Source organism: Rhipicephalus microplus, chromosome 1 (genome assembly GCF_043290135.1).
Source record: "Rhipicephalus microplus isolate Deutch F79 chromosome 1, USDA_Rmic, whole genome shotgun sequence".
Taxonomy (NCBI): domain Eukaryota; kingdom Metazoa; phylum Arthropoda; class Arachnida; order Ixodida; family Ixodidae; genus Rhipicephalus; species Rhipicephalus microplus.
The window spans coordinates 23,159,516-23,181,923 of NC_134700.1; the positions used below are offsets into that span (position 1 = coordinate 23,159,516).

The 22,408-nt window shown below is 45.3% G+C and overlaps 1 protein-coding gene across 5 annotated transcripts in view; it reads right to left on the bottom strand.

The window, feature by feature from the left end:
- Positions 1–22,408, bottom strand: part of LOC119178135 (tRNA (uracil-5-)-methyltransferase homolog B) — a 227,847-nt gene that overhangs the window by 177,507 nt on the left and 27,932 nt on the right. The gene's annotated exons all lie outside the window — the stretch shown is intronic.

Sequence of the window (22,408 nt, forward strand, 5' to 3'; positions counted from 1 at the left end):
AACAATTATGTCGTTACAGTCTAGCCACTCAACCACATCACGGTGGCAGCTACGAGATACTTGACCACGCAAGTAAAAGTTAGCAAAATACACCAGCAATACAGTGCCTAGTACACATAACTTTGCCGCGTGTGGCCTTGTCGACAGGCCCCATAGCTCGGCAGGCACCTTCACTCAACCCACTTGTGATTGAATGGCAGCCTGGTTTTTTGTAACCCGAGCTGGGAAAACAGTTTTTCTTGAGATTGCAAGAATAACTCAGGGCTAAAAAAGCAAGGCAATGAAAGGGAAATCAGCAGCCCTATTTGGAAAATAGGGGCAAGCAAAGCTTTGCTTGTGCCAGACTACTTGGCTTACCGTCTTTCTATATTTCACTGAAAATGGTGCTTGACTGCCAACCCGAAGGGCACACTATCAAACCCGAGTAGCATTTTGATGGAGGCAAAATGCTAGAGGCTTGTGTTCTCGGTTTTAGGTGCACGTAAAAAAACCCCTGGCGGTTGAAATTACAGAAGCACTTCACTATGTTGTCTCTCTTATCGGGGTTTTGGGACATAAAACCTTCACAATTATGACACTTATGAGTTTCCTTCCACTATGCCGGGCATTTGACTTTTATTCATATGCTGAGCAGTGCAATACTTCTGTTACGAGAGGCAACAACAATGGTTATGCATTCATCTCTAGGTAACAGTAAAACCGCTGAATGGACAAGTTTGTGATTTATGATTACTAGAAATACGAGTGTGTAATGTGAGGAAACCACGAATTGCCTCGTCCAATAAAAACCTTGTGTTTTTGGATGGTGGCAGATACTGCAGGCGTTAAAGGGGTAGTGCCATCAAATTTTGAGGCTAAAACAAGCCTCTTGTGGGTTTACTCTCTATGCTAGGACACTCCACACGAACGGTCGGACACCGCAAACGTTTAGAATATATTTTAATTCGCCTCCAAAGTGTACCAAAATGCTCATTCTCCCGACTTAAGCCCAATGCACGCATGTTCACAACGATCGTAGCTCTGTAAGAAGATCTGTAGTGAGTGTAGGTGTGTGCAAGTGTTCCCTCCACGGTGAACAAAAGTTCATTACAGTGCACCCCCTCGCTATTATGTCAGTGCTTGGGTCTGCCTTCACACCCCCTCCCTATTAAGTCAATGTGTGGGACTGTGTTTGCACCCCCCCCCCCCCCTTCTCGTAGGTGACTATGAAAGTGACTGCCCCTTACCCCCCTCCCATGCGCATGCCTATTGTAGTGAGGTGAGTTACCTTCCGAAACCTCCACCACGTATGTACCAAGCTTGGCAAAGTCACGACTGCTACAAGTTTGTTTTGCAGGTGCTTGTGCGGCACGTGTGTGCGAGAAAGCCAGCAAGATTATAATCACCAGGACATGCGTCACAGCCTTGTGTGGCCACGTGACCAAGCTATACTTCCACTTCACAGCCCGATTCGGCGCCCAGAAGCCTAAACCGAAAACTTTCCACATAGCAAAGGCGATATCAATTAATTTAGCGAGAATGAATGAATCTTGGTGCGTGTATCATGGTTCCTGGAGCTATAGAAAATGCTTGCAGCAAAGAATGCACATATCATAAAAATAGTGGCACCACCCCTTTAAGCAATTTCTGCAAGGCAAAGCGAGCTTTGGCAAGGTGGGACAGCAATATTTTTTATCAGTTTATTGTGCTGCTTTTGTTGTGTGTGATGATAGAGCTTGTAGTATATATAGTATACAGGTTGTCCTAGATATCTCACAGCATGATTTAAAGATAGAGGAACGGCGTTACATGAACGGTGCATATTGTCCCTGTTTGCTGTAGTAGCCACTACTAACTTTTTCCTAAATGGCAATTAATTAGTCTCAATTATATTTATGACTCCTTAAGTACTTCCCTAATTATTAAGATGTCACTGAGGCAGATGTGCGCATGTTGAAACAATATCTGTCTGTGTTACTTTCAACAGCATACTAACTGTGATTCACAGCATACACAGGTGATTCAAGTGCTTTATTCTTGCGTTTAATTTTTTTTTCCCTCACTGAGGTGCTCTGATCGCTCGTTTTAATATGGCTCCTACCATTGCATTGCTTTTTAAAGATTTTGAAGACTTTAAGGCGTTAATTGAAAGAAAATTAGCTGCCATTCAAAAGACGTTAGAATCGGTAAAATATGCAGTGACTGAGTGCCATCCTGCAAGTGTGAACAATCTGAAATCTGAGGTTGATTTGAGTGATTGATTTGTGGGGTTTAACGTCCCAAAATCACCATTTGATTATGAGAGACGCCGTAGTGGAAGGCTCCGGAAATTTTGACCACCTGGGGTTCTTTAACGTGCACCCAAATCTGAGTACACGCGCCTACAACATTTCCGCCTCCATCGGAAATGCAGCCGCCGCAGCCGGGAATCGAACCCGCGACCTGCGGGTCAGCAGCCGAGTACCTTAGCCACTAGACCACCGCGGCGGGGCTGAAATCTGAGGTTGATGACATAAACAAAGCCATGAATTTCATGAGCAGCAAGTTTGAAGCTGCCAAAATCGGAAAACAGTGGCCTTATATCTGACCACAAGCACCTGAAAGAAAATAATCAGACACTGCTGCAAAGGATTGGCCATCTGGAACAGCATTTCCACCTCAATAATTTGGAAACAAGAGGTGTTTCAACAACACAAGGCAAAAACTGCAGAAACATTGTTGAGCTTCTCGGTGAAAAAGTCGGTTGCCCTGTTAAACCTGAGGACATCGGCACTGTACACAGAGTACCAACACGTGGCACAATTAAGAAAAACATATTTGTGCGCTTTTGCTCGTGCAACAAGCGCACCGAGTTTCTGAAATAGGCTCCCAAGTCGTGGCCAAAAACAGACTTTCTCGGTTTTTTGGGAGCACAAGAAAAACCAATATACGTCAATGAGCCCCTGACGTCTGATAATAAGTGGCTGTTTTCTAAAGCACTTGCTCTCAAGAAACAAATAAAGTGGGCTTTTTTGTGGACTGACAATTGTGTTATTAAGGAAAGACAAGCTCTTGATAGTGTGGTGCACAGAATTGTCAGTGACGTTGATCTGCATCTGTTCAACGCATAGGCGTGAAATAATGTTCAGCTTGAAAAAAAAAAAAAGCATAATGGCTTATTTCCTTCCAAGTGACTTTTCTCATTTCTTCGCACATAACATTTCTTTGCAGAACTGGGGCTTTTATTCAATACATTTTAATTCTCGTAGTCTGCCTAAGAATCATGACAGTTTTACCGCTTTACTAGCTCCCCTTAATCATCATTTCTCGGTTATCTATTGCTTCGGAACTTGCCTGTCACGTGGTCATGGTGACTAGTATGGCTTTCCCAGTTATACAAGCGAATATTGTCACCGTACTGATGATATTCATGGCGGTTCCACTATTTTTATATCAAAGAACATTTTGTATAAAAGGCGTTATGATTTAAATTCAACTGTTGCACAATGTGAATCTTTTTGGCTGGAAATTGATCGGTTGGGTCTTTGTCAGAATCAATCAAAAACTATTTTTGCTGCTGTCTATCGATCCCCTTCCAGTGACCCCTCTGGTTTTTGTAATGCTTTTCACCACTTGCTTGATAAACTTACTGCTGAGCCCAAGAATATAATAATTATGAGTGATATGAACTTTAATTTACTAGATTCCTCTAGCCATTCTGCCCTCGAGTATACATGTTTTTATAGCTTTGGGTTTAAATCGCTAATGTCTGTACCAACACACTGTTCTGATGATGGCTTACAGTCATTAATCGATTACACCGTCACAAACATTGATGACGTCAGTCAAAGTTGTAATTGCGAGTGATATACCAATCACTTTCCTGTATTCCTATATTTTGAACAGGTAATCACTCGTAGCAGCGTAATACCTTAAAGGTATCACATTTATTCGGACAAGTACTGCATGCTCATTGCCGATGAACATTGGTCCAGTGAATATGCCGCAAATGATTCTGAAGAGGCCTTGACCAGGTTCTACAGCACTGTTTATTCAGCAGTTGAGCGTTCAACCACATTGCAATCATCTAACAGACGCTACTTTGCCCAGCGGTGCCCTTGGTTATCTGATTTACTGATACGATCTCTTCGCAAGAGAGAGAACTTATATAAAAAGATGAAACATCAGATTTTTATTTTCCACTTGAAAGCACGCTATAAAACTTACTCCAGCACATTGACTACACTGTCAAGAAAGGTGAAACAATGTTATTATAAGCGGGAGTATTGTGGAAAAAAATGACAGCTTTTAAAAGAATTTTTAAATTCTGCCCAGAGGGTGACAACGTCACCCTCACTGTGGCCAGTGACGTAGCCAACCCCTTTAATGTATACTTTTCTAATAGCCTTGCAATTGCCTTCTCTTCAGACTATGTTCCTCCATTTTCTCACAGTCCTCAGCCGATGTTTCTTTTTCCTACTTGTGCTTCTGAAACTTGCTAAATTATTTCAGGATTAAAAGCTACTGGAACTGGGTTAGACAACATCCACTCAAAACACATTCAGCTTGTAAGATCTTTTGTTGCTCCTATATTAAGCAACATTTTTTACCGCTGTTTCAAAAATGGCATTTTGCTGATAAATAAAAGTTGCGAAGGTAGTGCCAGTATTAAAAAAAAAGCGACCCCCTTAGCGTGTGCAATTACAGGCCCATATCCGTCCTTCCCTTCCTAGATAAAACATTAAAAGAACTAATTGAAGTAAGAATATTAAGAATATCTAAATATTGTGGCGGTACAATGCGAATAAAACACAGATACACCTTGGGACGACGAAAGCAGCGTGCCCTCAACAGCTGAGCCACAAGATCGTCTTCTTCGACCTCGAGAGAAGCTAGAGGCCCACTACCTCGTGCCCACTAAATGCCCCATCATCGTTATCGTCCACATGTAGACACGCGTCATTTGCCTCTCTGTGAAAGAACATCGCCCCGATGCGCAGACTGTAATGCAGTTTTTTTGCTAAAGTAAAGTATCACGCAATCACTCGCTGACCTAAGGCTTCATGCGGACTACGTGAACAAGTTCAGGATGATGCTGGCGACGCCTAGTACTATACGAACAGTCGGGAACAACTTCGTAAGTGACATCGCTCAGTCGTCGCATACGGTCCAAAGTATCTTCTTAAGAGTTTTTCGAAAAGTCCTCGTTTTCGTACGGGCGTCCAAACCCATACTTTGTCGCCGGCTTGGTAGACAACTGTTCTGCGGTGAGCATTGTAGCGGCCTGCATCGTAGCCTTGCTGCTGGCTGATCCGTAAACGTGCAAGTTGCCTAGCTTCTTCTGCACGTTCCGTAAACGTGTCGGCGTTCGGGACGATGTCGTCGCCTTCGTGCGGTAACATTGCATCTAACATGGTTCGTACTTCCCGTCCATGAACGAGGCTGAAAGGTGTCATGCGGGTCGTTTCTTGCTTGGCCGTGTTGTATGCAAAGAATATGTAAGGCAAGATTGTATGCCAATTTTTGTGTTCGACGTCTACGTACATCGAAAGCATGTCTTCAATGGTTTTGCTTAGACGCTCTGTCAGCCCATTCGTTTGTGGGTGGTATGCGGTGGTCTTATGATGCGTTGTTCCACTCAGCATCAAAACATGGTCTAAAAGAGCTGCTGTAAATGCGGTTCCTCTATCTGTGATTATGACGGTTGGTGCACCATGCCTCAGTACAATATTCTCGATAAAAATCTTGCCACCTCCGCTGCTGTACCTTTCTGGATAGCCTTTGTCTCGGCATAATGGGTCAAATAATCCGTCGCGACGATAACCCATCGGTTGCCTGCAGTAGAAGTAGGGAGTGGGCCCAAAATGTCCATGCCGATCTGGTGGAATGGAGTCATTGGGACCTGTACGGGTTGCAGGAGGCCAGCTGGTTTATTTGGCGGTGACTTGCGTCGCTGGCAGTCGAGACAGGTACGAACGTGGTGCTTCACGGCTGTGGTTAGTCTTGGCCAGTAATACCTTTGCTGTACCCTGGCCAACGTTCTTGTGTAACCCAAGTGGCCAGAGGTAACCTCGTTGTGGCATGCTTTCAGTACTTCGGTGCGAAGGGCTGCTGGGATGATGAGTAGATAGGCAGATCCCGTCGACGAAAAATCTCTTTTGTAGAGTACTCCGCCACGTAAACAAAATGATGACAACGCTCTTGCGAAAACTCTTGGCGCCTTTCGAGATCTGCCATCAGAGTAGTTAATTAAGCCAAGCAACTCAGCGTCGTCTCGTTGTTGCTGCGCAATGGTGGTCGTGTCGAGGATACCGAGAAATGATGTTTCCTCCTCCTGGGTAGGGTTGGCGACTTAATGGGTGAACGGGACAAACAGTCGGCGTCCATATGTCGCTTCCCTGACTTATGTACAACTGCCATATCAAATTCCTGCAGCCTGAGACTCCAATGCGCTAAACGAACGGTAGGGTCTTTAAGATTAGTTAACCAACACAGTGAGTGGTGGTCGCTAATTACTTTGAAGGGGCGGCCATATAAATACGGACGAAATTTTGTAACCGCCCATACCACGGCGAAACATTCCTTCTCAGTCATGGAGTAATTAGCCTCAGCACGTGTTAACCTTCTGCTTGCGTAAGTGATTACCCTTTCTGTGCCCTCTTGCTGCTGCACAAGCACAGCTCCCAGACCAACATTGCTAGCATCGGTGTGAAGGATCGTAGGGGCTCTCTCGTCGAAGTGGGCAAGGACGGGGGGTGTTTGTAGTCGCTGGCGAAGATCGTTAAAAGCAGCCTCCTCTTCGTTATTCCACCAAAGGCGACGTCGTCTCTCGTGAGGCGAGTTAGTGGTGATGCTATGCGTGTGAAGTCCGCGATAAATCGTTGATAATATGCGCAGAGGCCGAGAAAGCGTCTGACAGCCTTTTTATCGGTCGGCATAGGGAACTGTTTTACGGCTGCGATTTTTTCAGGATCGGGACGAACACCAGCATGACTGACGACATGACCAAGAAATCGCAGCTCTTCGTAGCAAAAGTGGCACTTCTCAGGCTTCAACGTCAGGCCGCCAGACTGTATGGCTCGTAAGACCACCTCAAGCCTTTCAAGGTGCTCGTCAAATGTCGCGGTAAACACTATGGCGTCGTCCAGATATACTAAGCATGTTTTCCACTTCAACCCAGAAAGCACGGTATCCATGAGTCTTTGAAAGGTAGCAAGGGCTGAGCACAAACCGAATGGCAAGACCTTAAGCAAATTTAACATACTTTCCCCTCGTCAGTTTGATTTCAGGGGTGGTCTTTCCACTGATACTGTAATTACATGTTTCACTGACAAAATCAGGTCATTCGTTGATATTGATAACATCTCAGGATCTGTCTTTGTCGACTTTACTAAAGCATTCAATAGTATTGATCATTTGGTTCTATTTCCTAAACTTGAATACTGTGACAAAACTGGTCCCGTATTAACGCTATTAGAGAGCTTTCTTCTTAATAAGTTTCAGGTGGTCTCGGTCAATAACTTTACATCCAGTCCCAACCCCATTACTAGATGTGTTCCTCAAGGTTCGATTTTGGGTTCGTAATTACTTTTAATATTTATAAATGATTTGAGCGTTGCCTGAATTATTCTTCTTGTTTACTTTACGCTGATGATATGACTCTCTTTTCTCATCACTTGTATTCTGCGACTCTCGTGTCCAGACTTCAAGCTGACCTTAATTCTCTTGTTGACTGATGCAACCTATAATAGAATATTGAATATTACTTCCAAAACCTGTTTTGTGCTTTTTCATTCACCGAACAAAAAACAAGCATTGATTCTACACCATTTTGTGAATTCGGTAGTTATTCCTATATGTGATCATGTGTCATTTTTATGAGTTATAATGGACGCACATATGAAACTTCAGCAACATATCAATTCTATTTGTAAAAATATTTCATACGGTATCAGGATATTGGCCAAGTCACGAATGCGTTTTAACATTGACACTCTGAAGGAATTGCATTATGCATTCATACAGTCATCTCAGTTATTGCATTACATCACGGGGTAATTCATATTCAGTGCACATTTGGTCATTAGTGGTATTGCAAAAACAAGCGATGCGACTCATAACTTCACGTCAGATGCCATCGCATCCTATTTTTTGCCCCCCCCCCCCCCCCCCCCCCAGCTTGATGTATTACCCATCTGTCAAATGTATGTTTATAATGTGTGTGTTTTGTTTTTCAAGGTTTTCACCGCACCATCATTATCGACATATTTTCTACTGTCTTATTGAATATTCCCAATAAAACTAAATTTACAGTTGCCAATAACCTGTTATTACCTAAAGTTTACTCTAATTATGGGAAAATTAGCATTGTTTTTTCATCAGTTTCATTATGAAATTCTTTACCTTGTGATGTTGAAGATTTAATGCACATTCATGTTTTTAAGACGAAATCAAAAAAATGTCTATTAAATATATAACTGCTGCATTTTCTAAATTTCCTATATCTTGCTTTGTTTGTAACAAAAGTTAGGAATACTAATCTAAACACTTCGAAATGTCCTTGTTACTAGAATTTCGTTGTTCGTATCTCAGCTTTTTCTTTGTATTAACATAAGAGGCCCCGCGTCACCTGCGGTTAGCTACCTTGGGACCTCCTCCTGCATATTTACTTGCAATGTACTACATTTTTATGACGCCAATAAAGAAAAACTAATTGATTCCTTTTTGCTAATAAAGAAAGCCCACAATATATAAAAAATAAGACGTGACTGCGCTCCTACTAGCAAAAGAAAGCAGCGCCCTCAAAAACGCTTAGTGTCAGCAACCACCTTGCTTTTTTCCTTTGCCAAAGACAGCGTTCCACATATTGCAAAGCTACGGGTTGGGCGCCGACAACGTGTGCCGCAACTTTGCAGGAATTCATTTCGCTTGATTATGTGTCATTATCCCTATTCATATCTCGCAGCCAGCTGTTCTCATTGATAAAGTGGCTGGAACACTGTTCTGATTACAACCTGTCTAAGATGACAGGGGAAGTGGCTAGTGTGATGGGTATTTTTTCTTTCTACATTTTTTTCATTGATACTGGCCAAAAGTGACCTTGTCCGAAGGCACTACTTACATATGCATGCAGTAGTCTAGCCACGTGTTACTTTTTATATTTCGCGTGCTCAGGGGTGGAAGTGGACTTTAGTGTTTCGAAGCAGTTCAGGGAGCAATAATAATGCTGTTTTGGGACAGCTTTGGTGCAGCAAAATGGGAGTTTTTCAGCAGGTTCGCAGCACAAAAAGGTGGGTTTTGGAGCAATGCAAGTTAGTTTTGAAGCAACTTTCTAGGGTCAAACATCCTCGTCAATCAAAGTTAAAAATTTGTTGTGCGTGTGTGTGTTCTCATCATTAAACATTACATGCGACAGAAAAATACCTCGGAGAAAACAAGAAATAGGCGATGCTTATCTCGTTTTTATGACTGCTATATAATCGTGGCGCACTTCGCTTGGCGGAAGTTTGTTATCCCCATGCTAATTATACAAGCTGCTCTGCTCATCTGTGCTCGCTCTAGATGAAAAATCACATGAAAAATCCACGCACACGGAGCCGCACGAAGCGAGCCGCCCGGCAGCGATGGCGTAGGCAGCATAGGCACCGTGCTGCACTCGGAGCAGAGATGATCGAGTCCACCCAACCACTCCGTGTTTGATTGAATCTGTCAGTTGTCGCTTAGTATCAGATCGCAGTAGAGAAGCGCGCGCGCGCGTGTGTGTGTATGTGTGTGTGTGTGCGTGTGTGTGTGTGTGTGTGTGTGTGTTTGTGTGTGTGTGTGTGCGTGCGTGCGTGTGCGTGTGTGTTAATTTCTTCCTCCACCTCGACTAGCTTCTATACTAGCTAAGAAGGGAAGATGTTTTAGGTTCGGAATGGGCCCCTTCGATGACTCCAGTGCACGGTGACAGCGCGAAGGAAGAGCCGTAGTCCGGTGAAGAGACGCTTTATTGGAACCTCCGCTCTTCATTTCAGATTCAAACATCCTTTTTTCAACCCTCGGTTGAACAAAGAGTCTTCACACAAACAAATCACATGTTGGGACTCGCATCATCACAACCAATCACAAAAACACTTTCATAATAGGCACTACATTGATAAAAACCACGTTACCAAATAATACACGCAAAGGAATAGGCCCTCCGCATGTGACACACGCATCTCAACAACAACAACACAACGAAAAATGCCTGGTACAACAAACTAAATACTTTCACATCACGCCGGAACTATTAGTCTCTTCGACACACTTAACATCACACATAACACTTAAACGTGCAATGCAAACTCCTGTAAAGTGATTCAATTTACAGAAGCTACTTGAGTGGCTATACAACAACAAGAACAACGAAAAAAAACTCAACCATATGAAACAGACAAAACACCACCTTGCCTCTAAACAGTTACAATCACTGAATCCAATCATCAGCCGAGACCCGAAAGAGCATCAGCAGCCTTGTTCAGTGTGCCTTTAGTATGAACAATTTCTATGTCATACACGAGTCAGAAAAGTCAACGGATCATGATCAGTCATTATTTTGACCTTTGTGCCAAATAACCATGTTCCCAAGGGCTCTAGCGCCCACACAATTGCATACGCTTCTTGTTCAATCGTGGACTACTTTTGTTGCGACGGGCTCAATTTCTTACTGAGGAATGCAACTGGTTGTTCATGTTCACCTATCCTTTGGGAAAGGCACGCCCCAATTGCCGTTTTCGATGCATCCGTGGCCAAACAAAATGATTTGCTGGAGTCTGGTACTGCCATCCCAGAAATTGACACAAGAGCCTCTTTAACTGAATCAAACGCAACCTGAGCCTCCGAGTTCCACGGCAGAGTGTTCGGAACTTTTTTGTTTGTGAGTGCCGTCAGTGGCAACACGAGCCTTCAATAGTGCGGCACGTAGTACCGGTAGTAGTTTAGAAGCCCCAGCACACTCCTTGGTTTACGTTTTGTGATAGGAGGCTTGAGCCATTGTATAGCGCGTACTCTGTCATAGTCCGGAGCATGTACACCTGACCCCACCACATGCTCAAGATACTTTACTTACGGCTGGGAAAACTTGCATTTCAATGGGTTTACCGTGAGACCTGCTTCCTTAATGGTTCGCAATACTGCCTGCAAATGGCACATGTAATCTTACCAAGTCTCCGAAAATATGGCTATATCGTCAACGTACGCACACGTATACGAACAAAGGTTGCTTAGCAACTCAATTACCACTCACTGGAAAGTAGCCACTGAATTGCGCAACTCGTAAGGCATTACCTTCCATGCATACAAGCCACTGAGCGTTGAAAAGGCTGTCAACCTTTGCGATTCTTCATCTAGCGGTATTCGCCAATACCCGCGGGTCATATCCAAGACTGATATGTATTTTGCCCTAGCTATGGAGTACAGGAGCTCGGTCACATTTCTTATGGGAAACTGGTCAGGTTCTGTGATCACGTTCAAGCACCTGTAATCTATACATATTCTAATGAATCCGTCCTGTTTAGCCGCACATACCCCTGGGTGGGCAACTGCACTCTGCACCGGGTAGATAAAGTCCCACGCTAGCAAGTCGTGCATCTGCTGCTCAACTTCCGCCCTTAAAGCCATTGGTACTTTGTAGATATGTGGTCGTGTTTGCTTAGTGCCAGGTGATAATATGATTTTGTGCTCACCCAGTTTACTTCGGTGAGGCTGTTCCGACATAACCTCTCTGTATTCCTTAAGAATTGCATTGAGTTCTTCGCTTTGTCCCGAACTCAGGTCATTTACCAGTAAGGTCACGCAAATTTGTTCGCAAGAGCTGACAGCCTGTGGTGCCATCTCGATGTTTCCGAACTTGGCGTCGGCCTCGAATACCACCACTTGGCGCGCGCGTGATAGTGATGGAGCTTATTAGCATGGACTAACCTCTCGGCCCACGCTGCGTCCACTATAACGTAACTGTCTGTCCGAGTTTTCTCCTTGACACCCACGGGTCCTTGCCACTTTGGCTGTAGTTTGCTGCCGCCCTCACTCTGCATGACGAAGACCTGATCCCCTACCGAAAAGTCCTTCCGTGAGGAGCGAAGGTTATACCTCTGTGCATAGAGTTTCTAGATTTCACCACTGCACTCATCCACTACTTTCGCGGCCTCACTCATCTGTTGTCTGAGCTTTTTCAGATATACAGCGGCCGGTTTGCTTAGTCCGATCCGAGGAGTCTACTTGCCCATCTACGATTTGCAGAGAATGCTCAGGGGTCCATGTGATGCGTGCCCATACATTAGTTCGAACGGTGACTTCCCAGTCATCTCAAGCACCACCTCGCAGTATGCCCACAGTAAGCAAGGCACGAATCGGTCCCAATCTCTACTGTGAGTGTCAATCCCATGCCGCAGCATCCCCTTGAAAGTACCATTCCAACGCTCTACGATACAGTTACTTTGCGGGTGGTCGGGCGTAGCAAACCTTATTTTCACTCCCAACCTCTCCATCAGCTCTGCGGTTAGTCTGACAGTAAAATTTGTCCCCTGGTCGCTGCATATGAGCTCAGGCGTTCCGCAGCGACAAATACCTTGATTAGCGCCTGACACGTTGCCTTAGCTGTCAATGCTAGCCGTGGAATTACCTCTGCCCATCGTGTACATAGATCAACAACGCTTAATGCATATTTTTGACCTCGTGAAGAAGGAGGCTCCAGAGGACCTATGCAGTCGATATAGATTACCTCAAAAGGTGTTTGCGGTCTGTTCAGAGGTGTTATTGGCACCCGGTCAGTTTTTAGTTTCCGCGCATGCACCTGGCACCCGTGATAGCTCTGACAATGGAGCTTCACATCTGATCCCATTGATGGCCAGTAAAAAAACGCCTTAATGCGCTTCTTTCTTTTCTTTTCCGAAAAGTGACCACCACAAGCACTGTCGTGCACTAACTCTAACACCCCCATTCGGCGCGACTTTGGTACCACTAATTGAAGACATTGTCTCCCACCCAACTTCTCTTTGTGATAAAGCAACTGGCCATCGATTACCATACTGTGTGACCCATTTCTTGCTTGCAGCCAAGCATCGACCAGCAACTCATCGCATTTTTGCTCTTGAGCGAAAGAATTCTCAGTGACCGGACCAAGCCGCCCGCTTTCCGCCGTGTTATCTTGCACCGCAGATTTCTGATTTTCCGATTGCCCTTGCTCCAGATTTGACATGCAATTAATGGTCTGCAGCTCAAATTCCCTTGCGTCCCTCTCCTCATCTGCTTTCTCTTCTAACGAGGAGTTCCCCTCAACCTCAGTGTTAGCCTCCTGTCCGCAAATAGGTATTTTTTCCGCTGCGTGCTGCACGGCTTTAGAGCTAGGGTTGGAACATGGAGACGCCTGCTCTGGCTTTCCAAGTGGCAAACGGCGCTCCGGCACAGTTTCCAGTGCTGCACAGCTCATCGCCTCATACTCCTGCAGATCACTCATTAACTCCTGGCGACAGTGGCAAAGGCACTCATAATCCTCCTGAGTAAGAAGTACGGATGCACTGGTGCTTAACTTATCACTTACTGCACAAAGCAGTGGCACACGCTGTGTAGCGCTATCTGATGAGTGTGAGAGATTGAGAGGCACGTACATTAGGCGCGCTGTAACACCCTGTCCAAAAGCGTCAGCTAGCCTTATTGTGCCACTGCTCTCACGCAAAAACTCAGTGGATACCTCATTCGCCCGTATCACCGTTATATCCACACCTGAATCAACTCGCGCGAAACAGGGTTTGTCTTCCACAAAAATGTCAAGACGCGGGTCTCTCATGAGTGAGTTTTTCACGACGGCAGGGTGTCATGACGATGTAGCTCGGCTCTCAAATGACCGCTCATTCTGGGCAGCTACGCAAGTAATTTCTGCTTTATTAGCAGCTGTGTCACGTGAGAGCTCGCAATCACTTTGGAAGTGACCCTGCCGTTCGCATCGAAAACATACTCTTGAACTAACGCCGAAATTAGCACTAGCCGATGATTTGGCTTGCGACCTATAATTAGAATTTCCTGGCCCATCATTGCGGTAGCTGCCCTGCCTGCCGCTGCCGAGGCTTTCTTCGAAATTGGCGGCTACACCCACAATATCCCTGGGCCTCAACCAACCCTTTACTTCCTGCTGAGTTACCAGCAAGCGGAGATCATCTGGCATTAACTGTTTTAGCCTGTCCGTTATCAGCAACTCCTGAAGACCTTCAAATGTCTCCACTTCTCTACTTCTAACGTAGTAAGATGCGCCATCACTTGGTTCCACGACTCGCCTTCCTCACTTTTGATTTCCACAAACATACTGCGGTACTCGCTTGGAGTCATACGCAGCTCCTTTAACATTCTAGACTTCAAATCCGAGTACGGCATCACCCCAGCCTCTGCCTGATTGGCGACAAACGTGCGCATCTTGTCGCTTGAAAATGGCAGCATAATCGTACCCTGTATTTCCTCGGGTATGCTCAATGCCACAAAGAGAGCGTCCACATGTTTGAACCAAGCGGGAATCATAGGCTCATTAGTGTGCATAGGTGCTAAGATTGCTTTCAGCTCTTTCGTGTACTGTGCGATACTAGAATGCTGGTTCCAGTTTTCCGGCTTCTCTGACAAGGCACACGATGACTTCACTTTCTCTAGCTCAAGCTTGAGCTTTAACACTTCAATCTCAAGCAGCAACTCGTGGGTGCGATCCGATTCATTCACACTGTCACCTTCCATGACATCTCGCTCTCAATCCGCCATCTCCCAAAGTGTGCCTGAACGCAAGTGCATTCAGCTAAAAAAAAAAATTGGGGGCCCCGAGAGTGCACAAAGCAGGCCTCACCTTGCAGTGATGCTTAGCCCGATGAACTTGACAGTATATAGAACTGCGTCCATCTCATCACCAACGCTATGTGCGATGACCACTTACAATGCAACAGGTCTCTGCCCGGTCACCCCTGTCGCTGACTCAGTCTGTCACATCGACTGCCCTGCTGCTCTGCTCCTGAAGCAGCACCCTGCAGCGCCTCTCCGGTGAGTCCGTCGCTCAGTGACGACCTTTGGCTCTGCTCTCGTTCAGTGACACGCAGTACTGCCGAACTCCAGGCTCCAATGTTGACCGGCAGGCTCGTACCGAATGTCAATGCTGCTTCTTGAAGCACAACAGCAGGTCCCGAAGTGGTGAGCGTCTTGACAGCTTCCCAGACTTCAGCGCCTCCCTCGCTGCGAGCTCTCCACTTCGCATCGACTGCGCCAGTTAATTTCCTCCTCCTCGACTAGCTTCTACACTAACAAAGGAGAGCAGATGTTTCAGGTTCTGAATGGGTTCTCTCGATGACACGAGTGCACGGTGGCAGCGCAAAGGAAGAGCCGTAGTTCGATGAAGAGACGCTTTATTGCAGCCTCCGGCGTTTGCCCGAGTCCAAGCCCGAACCTCCGCTCTTCATTTCAGATTCAAACATCCTTTTTTCAACCCTCAGTTGAACAAAGAGTCTTCACACAAACCAATCACATGTTGGGACTCGCATCATCACAACCAATCACAGAAACACTTTCATAACAGGCACTACATTGATAAAAACCACGTTACCAAATAATACATGCAAAGGGATAGGTTCTCCGCGTGTGACACTCTCTCCCATGCCAGGCCGTGCTGCCTCCGTCGGCCGACTTCCGTCGGCAGCCGTTCCCACGCTTGAGTCCCATCAGCCTTTCATTGCTTCGTAGAAGCCTCCTTAAGAGCGGCGAGTATACCGTTGGGTTCTGTGCGGTTACCAAGTCTGCATGCGAAAGCGAGGCGTCCCGACATCCTAACAGCACTCGGTAATGACGTACAGCGGGGGAGGATATGCTCGTCTCCCTGCCGCCACTATGTCTGGGTCAGCCAAGTGGTCGCGTTCCCGCGTCATTCTCAATGGCACGCGTGCACGCCAATAATGGCTTCAACTCGGACGGCGACACCTGGCCTGCTTCTTGCCAGACACTCTTCGGAGTAAGCTTTCCCCTTCTAATCCCGAACGGGGGCAACCTTGACAGCTCCGCTCGTGAACCGCATGAATGAAGAAGTCTGCTTCCTTCCTTTCCCGTGCTCGGGTCTTCTGCGTTCGCCTTCACGGAAACGATCAGCTTTGCTAGTTGACGGGTCGGGAACTGGCTCTGCGCTCTGTATCAGCCGGAATTGATTGCGCTACACACAAGACGCCCGTAATCGGTGCCTCATACTAAATATATATATATATATTTATATATAATACTGCGAACCTTTCAAGGTTCGCAGTATTGTCCAAATAAAATAAAATAAATAAATAAAATATATATATATATATATATATATATATATATATATATATATATATATATATATATATATATATATATATATATATATATATATATATATATATATATAAGAAAGCCAATAATGTCCGTTTTGTCGCTATCTTAGTCGCTGCATATCCCGGGTGCTATAATAGTTTCGAAATGCTCTTTGATGTCGCCACTACGCATTATAAAACTCTCGTGTGAGAATGCCAGCTGAGTGTCGTTTTTGAAACTTTGTCAAAAATGTAAAAAGAAAAAAAACTTTCTGATTGGTACTTTAGGCCACAACTGTGGTGGTACTGTATTTGTTTATTGGTGGCGATGGCGTACGTCAGGAGATGAACATTTGTGCTTCTTAACGCGCACTGCAACTTAGTGCATGATCATGCACTAAACGCCCACATGCTGCGTTTCCGATTGGTACAAATTGAAGCAAGTGAATGTTTTTCGAAAAATAAACAAGTTGTTAGATTGCGCCCATTTGTCTTCCTTTCTGTGTTCCTGAGTGCTTGCACAAAAATTTCTCAAGACAGACAAATTATCGAGGTTTCACTGCATTACTAATTGCAGTTACTCATGTTGGTGCTACCACTTTTGCGGGAAAACCACGGCGATAACAGCGATGGGACGAGCACTAGAATGAACTAAATTATGCAATCATGATCAAACACGTGATCAAACTTCACTGGATATGGATGCGGCCGTGTCCTCTGTGTAGCCAACACTCAGTGTTGCTCAGTCGACGATAATAATTGGCTACATTAAGCGGCTTACGCTTACACTCGACAATTATCGCAGAAACTGTCGTTTAGGTGCAACCTGGCGCAGCAGGTCAGATTGGCACAGAATGGCACAATTGGCGCAGCACTTGCACCCCCTGCGCGCTTTCGTTATCACAATGAAAAAATGAGCACGCTATTAGTGCGCTGCTGAAAGTAGCAAAAACATATGTCGTTTTAACATGCACACATCTGCCTCAATGACATTTCGATAAATAGGTGAGTGATTCTTGAGCTATAAATATAGTAATGCATAATTACTCAATTGTAATTAACAAACAATTAGTAGAGGCTGCTACACTATACTGGCGACAATATGCACTAGGTTTGGTTCCTTTTTTTTTAATCATGCTGCGTGATAATTTACGCACCCTGTGAGTGTGTGTGTGTGTGTGCACACACACCCAAACTGTATATAATTGCGTAATACTTGCACGAGCACTATTCTCGCACCTTCCACATTGCCCAACAAAAATAACATTTTTTTTTTCTGCAAGTAATTATCGCGCTCCGAAATATGTATTCCAGCAAACAAATCATCTGTTCCTTAACCACTGACAATGATAGTGCACGACAGCCTGGCGCCGTCTCTTAAGCATTATACGTGGTATCAATGCACGTAGCCGCAATCTAATCCAAACCAAGCCCAAAGTAGAAAGAGTGCGTTGCGGTATGATGTTGTGTCGGTTCTGTGGTTATGGGGTGATACGAAATCTACACAGCTGCTTTCAAGTTTACAGTGATTGTTCATGCACTAAACAGCGGCAAAAGGGCCGTCGGTAGGCACTTTGAAGACGACGAGTTTGGTGTTTGCTACTGGAGGGCCTTACGTGTACCCAAGACTGGGATAGATGGTAAAACTTATTTTGTCAGAAGGAAACTATGGACGATTCTGCATTAGATGGTCATCAGCCCAATGTTCATGATGTATACACTAACCTTTCGTGGGCTCCCGTTGCACAACAAATGCTAACACTGCGCCCGCAACACCTGCAAGCTTTGCGTACAGTACTCTAAAACTTTCTATTTGCTTGCAGCTTTTCAGTCTCAAAAATCATGCCTTGCGGTGAACCTGTGGTTTTATTGCTAAGGTAAGTCTTGATTAGTATTCTCAAAGCTTGCAGTTGCTAACGTGAGAATTCCAATTCGCGACCACTTCGTCTTTTTTTTTTTCATCTTTTATCTCTGCCTGTTTCTTCTCAAATGCTTTCAAGTGGTAGGGGAGGGAAAGCACTTGAGGGAAGAGTTTCCCCTTAGTGGGTTGGCTCTTTATCTTTCATCACCACCTGCTTCATCTCAATGGCCTTCAAGTGGTAGGGAGCGTAAGCACCTACCACTTGAAGGCCATTGAGAAGAAACAGGCAGGAACGAAAGATGAAGAGCCGACCAATTAAGGGAAAACTCTTCCCTCAAGTGCTTACGCTCCCCTACCACTTGAGGGTCATTGAGACAGGCGGAGATGAAAGATGAAGAGCCAACACAGGAGGAGGGACATCTTCTCTCAAGCGCGGGGTGCGGGCTCCTTTCACCTACCGCGGCAACTATTTTGGGTAGCCCGACGCACGTCGAGAAGCGGCCAGCACAGGATCAGAACCAGATGGGGACTTCCAACGACCTTTGGCTGTGCACAGTCTGGTTTTGTTGTTCACAGTTCACAGTCTTGCTTGCGTTCTTCTTCGTTATTTCAAAACTTTCTGTAATGTCGTTTGTTTTTTTTCTTCTTTTTTTTTTGGTTTTTCTAGCTTTGTCGCAATCTCGCAAACGAGAGGAACGTGGCAAAGCGAGAGGAACGTGGCAGCATGTAAGTTTGAATGTGGACGCTGGTTTAACTCATCCCCTGACAGAAGGAGGACACCTCCTGAAACTGTTGGGAAATAAATATATGTATCATTGTTTGATTGCTGATGCTTCTATTGTATTATAACTAGAGACCAGATTATAGGCAAATGCCTATTTTGTTTCTTGCATTCCTACCGTGCCATTTTGACATACGAGTACAAATTAGAGGGTAACAAGAGCTTTTATAGTGTTTTTATAGTGCCTATAAATGCCTATTTTGAATGTTGATGCTTAAATTCCTATAAGTGCATATAAATGCCTGCTTTCTAAATCGGTGCCTATTTAATTTCAAATTTAGCTTTCAAGTACCGCTGGACTCTGGTATTCATGTTACACGGCAAAATTGAGCTTTCTGAATACTATGGGGTGCAACATATACTCCATCTCATTTGTTACTTTCAGCACTGTCAAGCCTACAAGCCTTTTTAGCCAATAGGAAGGTCAATGAGCCTCAACACATGTATTCATCCCCGTCGTGTCGTCTGCTCGGCATCTCTCTGGCATCTGCTCGCTTGCCTAGGGAGCAGGAGGTGCTTCTGTGCAGCGGCTGGATGATGAAGAACGAATGCGAAACTGTGGAGCGTCATCAGGGGAAAGTGAAGAGTAAATAAAAAAACAATATCATGCAGTCTTGTATCACTAGATTTTTTTAATTGGTTCATTACAAGCTGTGACAGCACGATGTGAGGAGCTGAGCTTGAAACCTTTGCCACACACTTGATGTAGACTTCGCAAGCCCAATTCCTTCCCTGCCCCATATAGTATCGGAGCAACTCGGAGCTGGAGTTGACACGACACAGATTCATCAACACGTCATGCGCACAGAAGGTTACAATCGCACGACATGCCCATGCCAGGTCGTGCAGGCAAGCGGTGCACTGTCATTTTGACGTTCTCTGCATTGTGCTCCCTATTTCTGTGGGATGGATGCGTGCACGTTTGGAGAGGCTGACATGGATCACGTATCCTTACTACGATACACAGCCTCGCACCGCTGCAACTCCTCTATGAGATGATGCACTAGAAACACACCAAGCGTTGTGAATGCTGGCACTACAGTGCAGTCCACTTATAACGATATCGAGAAAACCTAAAAATATGATCGTTATAACCGGTGATCGTTATATCTGGACTGCCACCAAAAAATCGTCGCCGGACGTACCTTTTGTAGCTCCCGGCTTCATTTCGCTATTTTCACCAATTAATAAATATTGTAGATAGTAGGATGTCAAAACAAGACTTTATTTCTTACTCCGAAGAACGCATCACGGGTTCGCTGAGGAAGAGAGACTGACCGACGGCGGGGTGGGAGCAGTGGGAGGAAGAAAGCACAGCCAGAGGTACACAGCCGGAATGGCAACGAGGCCCCGCCCCGATGCCGCCGCGCCGCTTTGCTTTTCGCTTTTTTTATTTTCTCTCTCTCTTTCCCGCTTACGTTCGGCAAGCTACGAGTAGCTTGCCGGCTTGCCGTTGTAGAAGGCGGGGAGCCGCGGAGCGCGGCGCTTTGCTTTTCGCATTTTTTTTTTAAATTTCTCTCAGCCTCTCCGCGGTCGACGCGTGGCGAGGCGCAAAACGTGACACAGCTGGCGCCATCTGTAGCGCGTCGCGCCAACTCGCGATGCTCTCCTCGGCTTTTTGAACAGCCGGGACGCGCTGCCGGCGCTGTGCTGCAGTGGCGGCAGATACGTACTCGCCTACGCTAACTATTCGTCTTGTCTCGGCATAGTTCGTTTCAGAGGAACTTATCAATCTAAATGTTACGATTATTCTGAATGAAACATGCCGTCCACGGCAAACTTTTCATCGTTGTATCCGATATGCGGTGGATAACATATCGTTATATATGGTTTTTTTCCCCATAGCCCCAATGCATGAAATGAGACTGTTAAGTCGACCCATCGTTATAACCGATATATCGTTATATGTGGTATCGTTATAAGTGGACTGCACTGTAGCACAATGCGAGAAGAGTGAGAACACCAAGGCAAATGAAGTGGAAGCAGCTTAGTCTCGCATCTCACTCGATACGAAGTTAGAAAAATAATGCGCATAGATTCCATCTGTGTATTCTAGTATTTCTGTCAACCTTCATATTTATATTCAGGCAGCAGATTGCACAAATTACACACGTCGTCTTGAATAGTTCTCACAAATTACACACGTCGTCTTTAATAGTTCTCACAGCACCACAGACAACTTCGACGTATGCAGGACCAATCCATCCCTTCCACCATGTTAGGGCGCACGCCCATGAGATGAAGGCCAAGCGGTGTCCAGTCTGGCATTTCATTTATTCATGGCGCGCGTAGCACTGCAAATCTTGGCAGATGAGATCGTGAGCATCCAGTGCATGCATTCCTCTTCACTTCTCAAAATTATTTTAACACGCATAAGGGCAATTTAGAGTGTTTACAGACAGAAGAAAATTGTGCCTAGCGGTTATACCAAGTTAATATGAGGCAAAAAGACTTTCCTGGCCTATTGCGCTCTGGATATTTGAACCTGTGTAGCCTTTTTCAACCATGCCAAAAAGAGAGAGACCCAGAATCATGTTTATTCGTCGGTGGACACTTCACTCACCATGCTGGACTAAAAATGGAGCGACCGTATTCCGTAAACCCTGTGGGAAAAAAATGCATGGCTATGCTAAACCATTACGCCTTTGTATCATCATAAACTAAAACACTTTTGTTTGCTTTCCTGTCGTAGACACAGATCCCACACATATTCCTTCGAAAATCTGGGTTTTGTAAAAGTTTATTGTGCCTATATCCGGCCTCTAGTTATAACCCATATCTTCGCGAAGCCAAGCTGGGCCATTGAAATATTACTCTCCATGTATATATATATATATATATGTGACGCTATGATGAGTCGGAGACGTGGCCTGGCTCATACGCCATGTTTATTTCGTTCTCACTTCTTCCTCCTCTACTTCTACCAATCATCGCTTCATACGTCACACGATTCCCCCTCCCCCCGAAAGAAGGCATGGATTACGAACAAGGAAAAGTACACAAGGAGAGGTTGAGAAGTCACAAATGTCAAAATGCACAATTGGTTTCATGGCCCCGTGGTGTTCCGTAAACTCGCAAAACTTCAGGAAAGAGTGCAGCAGTCCAGTTAACGCAGGAGTTCTGGTGGGCGAGGCTGATGGTTGCGTCCTGGATAATACAAGAATGCTTTGGACGTGGAGATAGCGGAAATCACAGCCGGCATTCTTGTGAAGAACAAACGAGGTTCGAACACCTTGCAGAATGGACAGTTCGGATATCGTAGGCATGGGATTCTTCGTCGTGGCACAGGTCGTGCAGGCAGCTTGCGTGCGCGTTGATCGAGGTTGATTGGGCGCTGCCTGTGTTTCTGCCGAGTACAAGGGGTGCTTTTGTGGCTTTTGCAAATTTTTCTATGGCAATGTCGCAGATGGTTTGATGGAAGGCACATTCTTGATCTTTGGTGGAGAATGTATCCACGACGATGGGCCTTTTTGAAATGTTCTTTGAGCCTTAAAAGCG